The sequence below is a fragment of the Cephus cinctus genome, unplaced genomic scaffold (genome assembly GCF_000341935.2).
Source record: "Cephus cinctus unplaced genomic scaffold, Ccin1 Ccin1_scaffold1303, whole genome shotgun sequence".
In the NCBI taxonomy this organism is placed as follows: Eukaryota; Metazoa; Arthropoda; class Insecta; order Hymenoptera; family Cephidae; genus Cephus; species Cephus cinctus.
The window spans coordinates 190,075-200,661 of NW_014333733.1; the positions used below are offsets into that span (position 1 = coordinate 190,075).

The 10,587-nt window shown below is 51.2% G+C and overlaps 1 protein-coding gene across 7 annotated transcripts in view; it reads left to right on the forward strand.

The window, feature by feature from the left end:
- Positions 1-8,942: 8,942 nt before the first annotated feature.
- LOC107272869 (netrin receptor UNC5C) overlaps positions 8,943-10,587 on the forward strand; it is a 12,774-nt gene continuing 11,129 nt past the window's right edge. For 4 of the 7 annotated variants that reach the window (XM_015750468.2, XM_015750470.2, XM_015750471.2 and 1 more), the window contains exon 1: positions 8,945-9,375. The gene's annotated coding sequence lies outside the window, so the exon portion shown is untranslated. Of the gene's footprint in view, positions 9,376-10,587 lie in introns of all 7 variants that reach the window. The other 3 variants (XM_015750467.2, XM_025090126.1, XM_015750465.2) reach the window with 2 other exon arrangements.

Here is a 10,587-nt window from a genome sequence, read left to right on the forward strand (position 1 = left end):
CTCTCTCTCTCTCTCTCTCTCTCTCTCTCTCTCTCTCTCTCTCTCTCTCTCTCTCTCTCTCTCTCTCTCTCTCCTTGCGTCTCTCGCTGTTCGTTTCTGTTCGTCTGTTGCTCCGACGGACCCTCTACAAGGAGATCTTTATATGGAGTACAACTCGTAAGGGCTCGTGGAAGGAATTCCATTGGAGAAAGGTGAGGCCAGTAAATCGCCTCTAGTAAATTTCAGAGGTTTCGTCCGAGTAGCCATAAAGAACGTTTCGCGTGGTCCATGCCGTAATGGGATTGGATCACGTCTCGTCTCCTCCCGCGACCACTGCGAGACCAGGTGGCCCGTTCCTTATTTCATTTTTTTCTCACTGGACTTCATCATTTAGGGATGATTCAGCTACGGGACTACGTTTGCCGTTCTAAATTGCGAGAAGACGCGCTCAGAAGTTGGAGGCTCCCTGAGAATGCGCTGCGCTTTGAGGAGGAAGATGAGAACAGCGTGTGTTCCGTGATATCCGGCGTTTTGTAAAGTGTGATGCGGCCGTATGGTTTTTATTAACGGTAACTAGTGAAACGAGGCTCAAAGCAAGAGGATTAGACATGCGATGGGAGGGCATCGCTCGACGACGCCAACGACGACGCCAACGACGACGCCTACGCCGAACTCAGCGACGACGACGTACAAACGGATCCCAAAGCATCCCCGCCGCATCTCCGCGCATTCGCTTCGCAATTATTATGGCATCCCCGCAGGCTCATCCTCTCGACTCGGTGGGTAATTTGTTTTGGTAACAAAGCGAGAGATGCAAAAGTTGTTGGGAGGCGTCCAGAAATATGTCGGGGCGGTGGGCCGCATGAGCGATGACGGCGGGCGTCGGTTTGCTCCCCGAAAGCGCCAATTCTAATATGCGCTCTCGCGGCGACGCTGCTCGCTCCGCAAAGGAGATGGTTCTTGTTTGTCACGTTTTTCACGACTTGAACCGTTCAGAGATTCGTTTGTCAAAAGAATTACACGGAGTCTTGAGAAATATTAAAATTCCCTTCCATCTTCTTCAAGAACGCGAAACATCCTTTCGTTCCTTTTACTTCTTTTTCAGGCATTTTTATTAGCACGTTCATTTTCAAAACATCATAAATCAGAAGCGTAGAGCTAGTCGAAGTCAAGTTTGTAAAATTTCGATTTTCCTCTACTACTATGGTTTAATCGAAATTCGCAACTTGTTGCTAAGATACTGGCCGAGCGAAGAAAGTCGAGCGAGTCGAGCGAGTCGCCGCGGGCGACGAATTACGAGGACTCGTTACGTTTATTTATTCGCGCTCGGCTTACCGAGACGTCGAACGATTTTATGCAGGCCGGCAGCCATTTACCGTCCAGTTCAAACTCTCGGACTCGCCTCGAGCAACGAGCAACGAGCCTTTCTTGCGACAACTCGATATTCGCTTTCTTGGCTGCTCGATATTCGAGCATGGCGGCGCCTTCTCTTGCGGTGTGGGTGCGTCGCTCACTCGGCATCTCGCCTATTCCCCTCGACCCTCCAGTCGCCGGAATCTGCGATTCTCAGTCCCGGAGAATCAACGCTGAAATACCTTCGGCCAGGACCGTCCTCTGTTCCCGAGCCGTCACCGAGGAATCGCATGGGATGGGCACAGGCTACGAGGCACGCATAGATAGGTAGGACGCCCCAGGATGCCACGAGACGCCACGAGACGCCACGAGACGCCTTTGTCTTTGTCTCGAAGACAGATAATATTCGGGACAAAGCGAGTACTCGTGGTGGCCAGCAACAATAAGTGTTCCAATAGGCCGAGGAGCGCCGAGCGTGGCCCAGCATTTGATTTGAATTAATGAACGTGTGCCGGTAGCTCCGAGTTGCGAGATCTCGGTTCTGTACTGTGAGCCGTGAGCCGTGAGCCGTGAGCCGTAACTCGACCTGTAACAATGAGCGTAGCGCCTCTTTGTTAGCCCAGTGGAGCCAAGAAACGTCTCTATTAGGAAGCCCCATAACAGGGACCTTCGTGCTGGATTCGTGCTGGTTTCGTGCTATACACCCCGAGTGATCGACGATAATCGGAGCGAGTTGTTGAAGATTTAAAAGGGAATTTCCCTTGATCTGGCTGTTTCTCTGTCCTGCCGCGACTCGTAGAATCCTAGCATCCGAGCGTCGCGACTCGACACCGTTGAGGAATCTGTAAAAACGCTCCCCAATTTATTACGCGGCATATGCATCTCTGTCGGCGCGGTATAATTAATAACCCGTTTAATCAGCCCTTTCCACGTCGGATCTTCGGTGGAAAAACTCGCTACGTAAAAACGACGTGATTTATGGTAAACTGGGCGAAAAATAAAATCATGCGGAGAGATAAAGTCACAGAGGATGAATAGGCGACGTGCTCGGTTCACCACTGTCCAACTATCCAACTATCCAACTGTCCACAACCTTCCGATTTCTTCTTCTGCTTCTCCTCCCTCGTCTCGTCCTTCTCCTCATGCTCCTCCTCTTCCTCCGCTTCTTCCAGGAGTCCATCCTTCACGAGACACCGAGCGTCCCGCGCTGCTGCAGACGCTGATACTTCCAACCTCTGAAAGATCTGCCAAGGAAACGCGAAGGCATCGATCTTCCTTCGCGATTGGCCTTTTGCCCAACAGCCGCGATTTAATTCCATAAACCTTTCCCACTTATCGAGAAGAACGAACGCCTGCATCGAGTCCTCATGGAAGTTTCAATAGGTCCAACCTGATCTCGCGACTGACGTTCCAAGGAATTAAATTCCAGTCGGTCCAGCCGAAAAGATAGTCTCCTCCAAACTTCTCATCGCTCTAACGAAGTCGCAAGGACCGGGGCGCCATTTATTCTTCTTCGTTCCTTCCCCGACGAACACTTTGTAACGTATCCCAACTGCGATGCGTAACCTGAGACATCTGTGCGTCTAGTCTGGCAAACCGAAGGACAAACGAGCGTTGCATTGTCAAAGAGGAAAATAGTTCGTAAGACTCTCGCCAGGCAGCGGTCTTGAAAATGGACTCCTTGACCCGAAAGTGGGAAGAGGATCCGCATTGTTGAAAGCGAATTAAAGCGAAGAGATTTTTCCGGCTGGCCTCTTTCCCGAAGAGTGGCTTACGTGTTAGCTCTTACAAAGGGCCCGGTGCTACCGTCCATTGTGCAATGGGATTCGCGAGCTTCGCGTCAGGCTCCGACAAGAGAGCAATCCTCTGGCTTGAAATACGAGGATCTGCGGCAACGGCAGAGAGAGAGAGAGAGAGAGAGAGAGAGAGAGAGAGAGAGAGTGCCGTAAATAAGTGGAAATTTGAAAAAGTAGAAATGGCTGGGTGGTAGAGGATATCGATGTCGCACGCCGCGACCACGCGCGACCTTTCTTCTCTCGCGGGAGAAAATTCACTCAGAAAGAAGGGATGGAGCGAAGGGAGCATCGGTAACCCCATCTATCCGAGTATCCACCCGTCTACCCTTCCACCCTTCCACCCATCCATCCATTAATCCTTAGCCCTTTGTATGGCCTATCGATCACTCCCCATTCCCAGTGGCGTGTCTCTGGGACCGCGCACTGGGGGGCTGTTCTGGGTCTCGCTGAGTCCCGCAGGTACCCTGGATAACCACCAGGTATTTGGCTCTCGGGTCCTTTGGGTTATTTGGGCATTCGAACAACCCCTCGCTGCGTAACCGAAAGTTCTGCCTTGTTCTCGACCGTGGGAGGTACTCGTCGAGAAGATATTAATTGTATTAATTAGCAGGAGTGCGATGCAGCTGCGGGGAGAGGGGAGGGCAGGGGCAGCCTTCGATCGCAGGCAGCTCTTCAATTTGCAAAATCACCAGCAACCTGGATAGTTTGAAGATATAGGCTGAAAGAGGTGACCGAAGCGCCGTATCGTAGGCGGCAGGAGGTCCAAGTGTTCTCGAGACTCGAGAGCACCAAGGAAGCTGGACGGCGAGCGCATTTCCAATGGGCGGCCTCGCCTAATCGATTCCCCTGGGCTTAATTGAAACGGAGCGCTCGAACGTGACCCGGACTCCTCTCAAAGAATCCGAGTACTCAGGAACGCGGTCTCATTCACGATTGCATAAGCAGCGCACGGAGCTGCGAGCAAAGCCTGTTGCACAAACGTATCCCGCAGCGAGTGGAGAGACTGCAGCGCATTGCGGCTGTACTCGAGCGACTGCTGCTTCTCCTGCTTCTCCTGCTTCTCCTGCCATTCTTACTCAATGGAAAATGGAGTCAAGTTCCATCGAAACGCAGGCAGGCTCCTGGGTGTCAGGTTGCCGGAAACGGTAGGTAGTTGGGGAGGATCGAAAGACTAAAGAGAAATACGATCAATTTATTTATTAAACGTTTTGGGCTTTGTCGATCAGGTCGCGGGGTGCGTTCCCACGGGAAACACGAAACGCCGCGAACAACAGCGACAATGGCTTCAAAGAGATGGGAGAGAAAGACTTCTGAGGTTGCTCGAGGTGGTCCCGTGGTCCCAGTTAGCTCCCAATGACGCCAGGATAATCGAGGGAAATTACACAGGCATCCCTTCCAATGCGGATAGCAGTCTCCGTTTTCGAGCTTCTTCCTCGGAAAGGTTCTCCATTTCTCTGTTCCTTCATTTTTTCTTCCCTGGCTGATTCCCATGGTTGAATCTCCGAGTGGCCGAGTGCCCGATTCCTCGTAGTTCGAGAGCCGAGACAGCGGTTCGCCATTAGCGCAATCTAATCGCCGAGACGCCGGGACGCCGGGGCTCCCCTAATAACAGGTTAGCCTCGAAAGACCAAGAGGAGAAGAGAAGGAGAGAAGAAGAGAAGAAGAGACGTTAACCGGCGGAATGCGTGTGCGTTCCTGTGATCTCTGCCTGCTGGTCAACGATATTCATTCGCTTTCTTAAATCTTTGGCTCTATAATCTTTCCTCGGACTCGATTAAGCTGGTTTAATGGCAACGGCCGTCTAGAGAATTCCCAGCCTACGCTGCCATTCGACAGATACGGCTAATTGTAAAGCGGGCCACCGCAAATTACCGACTACCCTCTCGGAATGCCGAGGACCATCAGCACCCTCAGAACTTTTTCTCGTGCGGGGCACCTTTGCCGGCGACCTGCTTTGCGTTGCAACTCCATCGACACGGTAGTCCTCGAACCGTGAATCGGCATCGTGGAAAAGTGAAAAAGTGGAAATTAAGAGAATTCCTGGAAGAATTATCCCGAAGGGCCAGTCAAAAATTGTGGGAGAGTGGGAGGGAAGGGAAAAGAGTCTCCTTTCGGAATTACGGTACAGGCGGTTGAAAAAAAAAAAAATGCCGGGAAAGGCAGAGAACTTATGCTGGAGAGTATAATTCTGCTTCCAGGCATCGTGGGATGTAATCTGTAAGATTGTGGGGCACCCAAATTACTAGGTTACCCCGGTTACAACAAAGCCTACTACTTTCAGAAAACGAACGCAACATTATGGTACCGCGCATTATAGAAACGTAGCGGGACGCCCCGTGCATTTGTGCAGGGATCTATGTTGGTACGCGTGCTCAACGTGATTTCCAGTTAAAGGACTCTCTCTCTCTCTCTCTCTCTCTCTCTCTCTCTCTCTCTCTCTCTCTCTCTATCTCTCTCTATCTCTCTCTATCTCTCTCTCTGTCGACTGTTCCGACTTCATTCCCTGCTCCCGCGCGAATGACGTAATGCCTAGCTAACTGGCTACTCTTTTACGGAAGAATCGAGCGATCCATCTTAAAGGGGTTGAGACGGAGTTTACGAGGAGGCAGGTACCTCCTATCGAGAGCCGAGCATTGCTCGCCATCTGAGACGCTGAGACTTATCGATTCCATTAAGCGTTATTAGTGGGACGCAGCGGCTCTGATATTTCGAATACTTAACCGACGCACCAAAGTGCCTTCGTTTGTCTTCCGACGCCATCGAACGATCCCACTCGCTTCGAACGAAATCCTCTTCGAACTTTTCTATCTTTCCCGCTGTGCCACGTAGCCTCCCTTTTTTCTTTTTTTTTTTTTTTTTTCACTGCCAACCAAAAGGACTCGGACTCGAGCCTTTGCGTACTCGTTGAGGATCTACTCCGCGGATCTTGAGGCATTTTCATAAAAAGTGACCCGGCGCTGTCTCGACTTTCCTCGAGAACTCTCTACAACTCAGGGTAACCTTACACGGCAACGGTGCTCAGAGCCTTGAAAATTAATGAGGACGGTGACACGATGCTGACTTGAACTAACGAAACTCCACGCCAGGAAGACTCGTCAGTCAGTCCATGAATTGTCAAGAAGCTTCGTCGTTCGAGATGCGAATTCTTCCGATAAATCATTCGATCCTTTCCGCTAGCCTTTCTTTCGCCCTTTCTTTAGCCAAGTGAGTTTAAGGAACGTCCGCCTGTCGGTTTATCCGTCAAATGAACTTTCGTCCGAGGAATGCATAGCGAGTGACTTGCGCGTGACAAGACACGACGAATCGGGAACGGGAAAGGAGAAAAGAGAAGGAAATAGGAGGAAGAGAGCAAAGCGTGACTCTGCTGTGAAGCTGTGTGACGGGATGGTCGAGGAGGCCGAAGGAAACTCGAAGTTCATGTTGTACGTGGCCCATATAGCCAAACCAAACGACCGTACAAGAGTTTCCTCTTAAGATGGGGAAAAGGAGAAGCCGGCATAGGACCCAGTTTCCCGGTAGACTCTTTGATAACGGAGAAATACTGCGAGTTCCCATGTTGGGCAACCTCTGCGGGACAATTGCATCTTGACGTGTAACGACGCCAGTGCGACGCCAGTACGACGCCCGACGACTAAACTTCTCTAGATCTCGTCGGCACCTCGCACATCCATCTGTTCTTCGTTTCCGGTCGTGTTTCGCAAACGGAGTTGCCAGCACGTGTGTCCCGATCGCTGCCCGAAGGTCAGGAATTCAAGGTTGAAGGTTCGGGCCACAGTTTCGCGAACGTGACGTCGCATATAATGCCTACGCAGAGGGAAGGAGGCGTCGGGAAAACTGAAACCGATTCCCTCTCGACACGTGCGAACTATCGTCTCTTGACCGAATGGCTGGCCGACACGTGTTTCTCCGGATCTTAATGTAAAAGAGGGAAACCATTTAGCTATTCGACTGCTGAACCGCGATCGACTCGAAGCCATCCTCGACCTCGTCGAAACTCCTGGTGCACCGATGGATAATTTGAGCGTCCAGATAGGCACAGATAGGTAGGTAGGTAAGGATACGTATGGGTGGGTACGGGGAGCTAGGTAAGACAGGAGGGTTCGAAGAACACGTTGGGAATGGAGAAGGGCCGTATCATGGGCCTGCATGACCACCCCCTGCTGCTAGGGAACTCGAGGGTTCGGACGGGGGGTGTGGCAGGTTAGGTTAGGGCCCCTCGCAGTCCTGCTCTACCCGAAGGGGCCGGTACGGTCATCCCCGAGCGGCAGCCTTTAAAGCCCTTATGACTAGTCTGGGCCTACGAAGGCGCTATTATGCAGGCTCAACCCTACACACGCGTAGCCGTTACGCAGCCGCTTATAATGGGATAAAAATAACTGTGTTTATATAGGATTATGATTTGGTCTTCCAGCGGGTTCACGCGCTCCTTCGGCCTCGAAATTCGGAAGGCACGAATAAACGAATTGGATAGACGGCTGAAAATTCAAACGAAAGAAGATGCGAGTAGCGAAAACCAAAGAGCCGCTGGATCTCCGAAGGGCCAAGCAGGTTTTAGTCTTGCAGACGGGTTACCGGTTCTTCGATTCGTTAATGCCAGCTCCGCTAACGAGCGTGTTAATCGGCTTCTGGCAGCTCGATTGAGACTCCTCGAGGAAGAGCCATCTCTCCCGGAGCAGGAGAATGTCTCCGCTTGAGTCCACTGGATTGCCAACACTGCCACTAGAGAATCTGTTAACCAGCGAGTTTTTCATCTCCGAGCGAGTCACTCGACGATAAGCGGCGGTTTGGCCCGCTAACGAGTATTAACGAGATTCCCGCTAAATGCAACTGTTCATATTAACCTGCGTGCTTGATGAGGAGGACTTCACTGATTACGCCTCTCGAAACGTATCTCTTCATCAAAATTAACATTATCAAATTATTTTAGCGTACCGCCAAATTCAGCCGTGCGGCACACGAATTGACAGGAACCTCTGCAGGCTTCGCCGGGTGAGGTCGGGTCCTCCGCGGCGCATCCCGGACGACCTCGCCTCTATTTGGTTAAATTCGTGTTATTAATGGATTTGTTTGCGGTGCTCGCTCGACGGTCAATATTTATTTATCTAGACAAACGTTACGTTTCGAGAAGTGCGCCGTGCCGCGCCGCGTCCGGAGACACCGTAAATAAATGGCCAGCATTTGTTTACTCAGGAAACAAATTTACAGCATCCCCATGGACAGGAGAAAAAGGGGCACCGGGTTAAAAACCATGGGCTTGCGTATCGTGCCAAACTCCATCTCCAGGCATCCAAATGCAATCGGACCATTATTCCCTGGAATCACTCTGGCAACCACTCAGTTCCGAGAGACAATCAAAGCCGACTCGTCCTTAAATATTCAGGAACCGTTTCCTCCTTCATCCCTGCAACATCTTCAGATCCTCCAAAGGCCAAACACTGTGCTCCATCCACTACATCTGAAACATCAACTAGACGCCCTAAGCAGTGTGCGATGCCTTTCTTTCTTGTGCTAGGCACTTCAGGCTCTCTATGACTTCGCTCTGGCTTTACTGGCTTCACTGGCTTCAAGACACTCTCGGGGCGCTCTGCGCGTTCGTCCTGGCATCCGCCAGGGTCCAGCTAGTCCAGCATCTGGCTCCCACCATAGACTTTGGCCGCCTCTTTTACCACCACCATTTGCCACGATTCCACCACCAGCAGCGGCGGCAGCAGCAGCGGCGGCAGCGACGGCGGCGGCAGCCTCCACCGTCATCACCACCACTTCCAGCAGTTGTAGGAGCTGCGCTAACCCGGCGCCCATGAGGGCTTCTCGTCCGTAGCGTCGAGCCACGTTCGAGTCAGTTGGCCGACATGAGCCGCGCGCGTCGAGTCGCCTCGGACGCTCCTTCTCTGCCTCCTCGACTGGGGTAGTTTCCAAGGCACAGTGTCACGTCGCTAACGCTGCCAGTGTACATCATCAGTGTTCATTAATTCTTGCTGCTACACCAATGACTCGCTGATTAACAGGCAGAAATCATTTTATTTAAAAAATTGTTAAACTCGTGACAAAGAATGAAGGAAGTTTGAGAATCTCTGAATATGAAAGTAGCGAGTGCCTAAAGAAGCAATAGCTCTTATCCGATTCTCCTTCTTGACCCTTACGACGAACTAATGAGTACACGATAAGCAGTGTCAGAGTGCAGTGTCAACAAAATGCGAGCCAATTAACGGATACCAAAACAAGTTATTTTCCAGTGCGCGTGCTACATGTAAGTTATTACGAATAAAAAGACTCCTGCGGCGGTTTATCGTATAGTATATTCCGAGTTGTAAGTTTTAAGTTTGGCTAGGAAAACTTTGCACACGAGGCATCACGTAGATCAGTAAATTCTGCAAATACGCGATTTCGTAAGGAGACGTGCATTGGCACTCTCTCTCTCTCTCTCTCTCTCTCTCTCTCTCTCTCTCGGGATGATTTTTCCGAACGACATCCGCTATTGTAGAACGTTGCGACTGGATAGGAGAACGGCGTAGCCAGAGGAAGTGGCGAAGCTACGTGAGGAGGATACCAAGGAAATGCCAAGGAGACGCGCGGACCCGTCCAGTGTTCGAATGCCCGAGTGTCTCTGTCGCCGATTGAAAACTAGCCGGAATGTATACGGAGTCGGTGATATCTTCCCATGGGAAGATGAGTAGATAGGCTGGCTCTTCCGTACATGTAGGTGTCTGTAACCGGTACAGACTGCTCGTGTTGTTGGCACCTGGCACGCGCAACGGTGCAAAGGCGCAAGGGCTCGTCCCTCCATCTGCTTTCCGATCTCGCCGATTTCACCCTCCGTGAGAACTCTGATCTACCTGCCTGACTTACAAAGCCAAGAGGAGAATCTGCGATTCACGCATCATTGCCTTTCCGTAGCGTCACAATGCGCAGCAGAGGAGTATCGTTTTCACACCGGGGAGCCGCGGCTCGACAATTCTCTTCGCGGTGAGCCGCGCGTTTGCCCGAGTATTCCGAATGCCGTTTCAATACCGGAAACTCCTACTTTGATGGAGGGATTTTCCGTTCGGATGACCAGCTACGGATGCAGGACTTGAGATTCGTGAGATGCTGCTACTCTGGGAAAAAGATGGCAATAAAAAGTACGAGCGGTCCTGGCGGGTATTAAATCCCTGAATTATCTGAGGATCTAGGAGCTAGATGCTGATGGAAGATAGCGCGCTGCGCACGTCGAGGAAAGACATCTGGTTGCATCTGGTTGCATCCGTTGTCGAGAAGTTCCAATCCTCGAATTCTCCTAACGACGACCCTGTGGCTCGAATGTACCTTCCATAAAGATGCTGCGAACCCACGTCTCCCGGCGGTTGACAAGTTTATTTCGCTTCGTAATCTTCTCGGATTACGAAAAGAGACTTCGAGTCGCTCACTATATTCGAGCTGCGCTTACATTTTCGGGGAAAAAAAAAAAAAAAAAAAAAAAAAC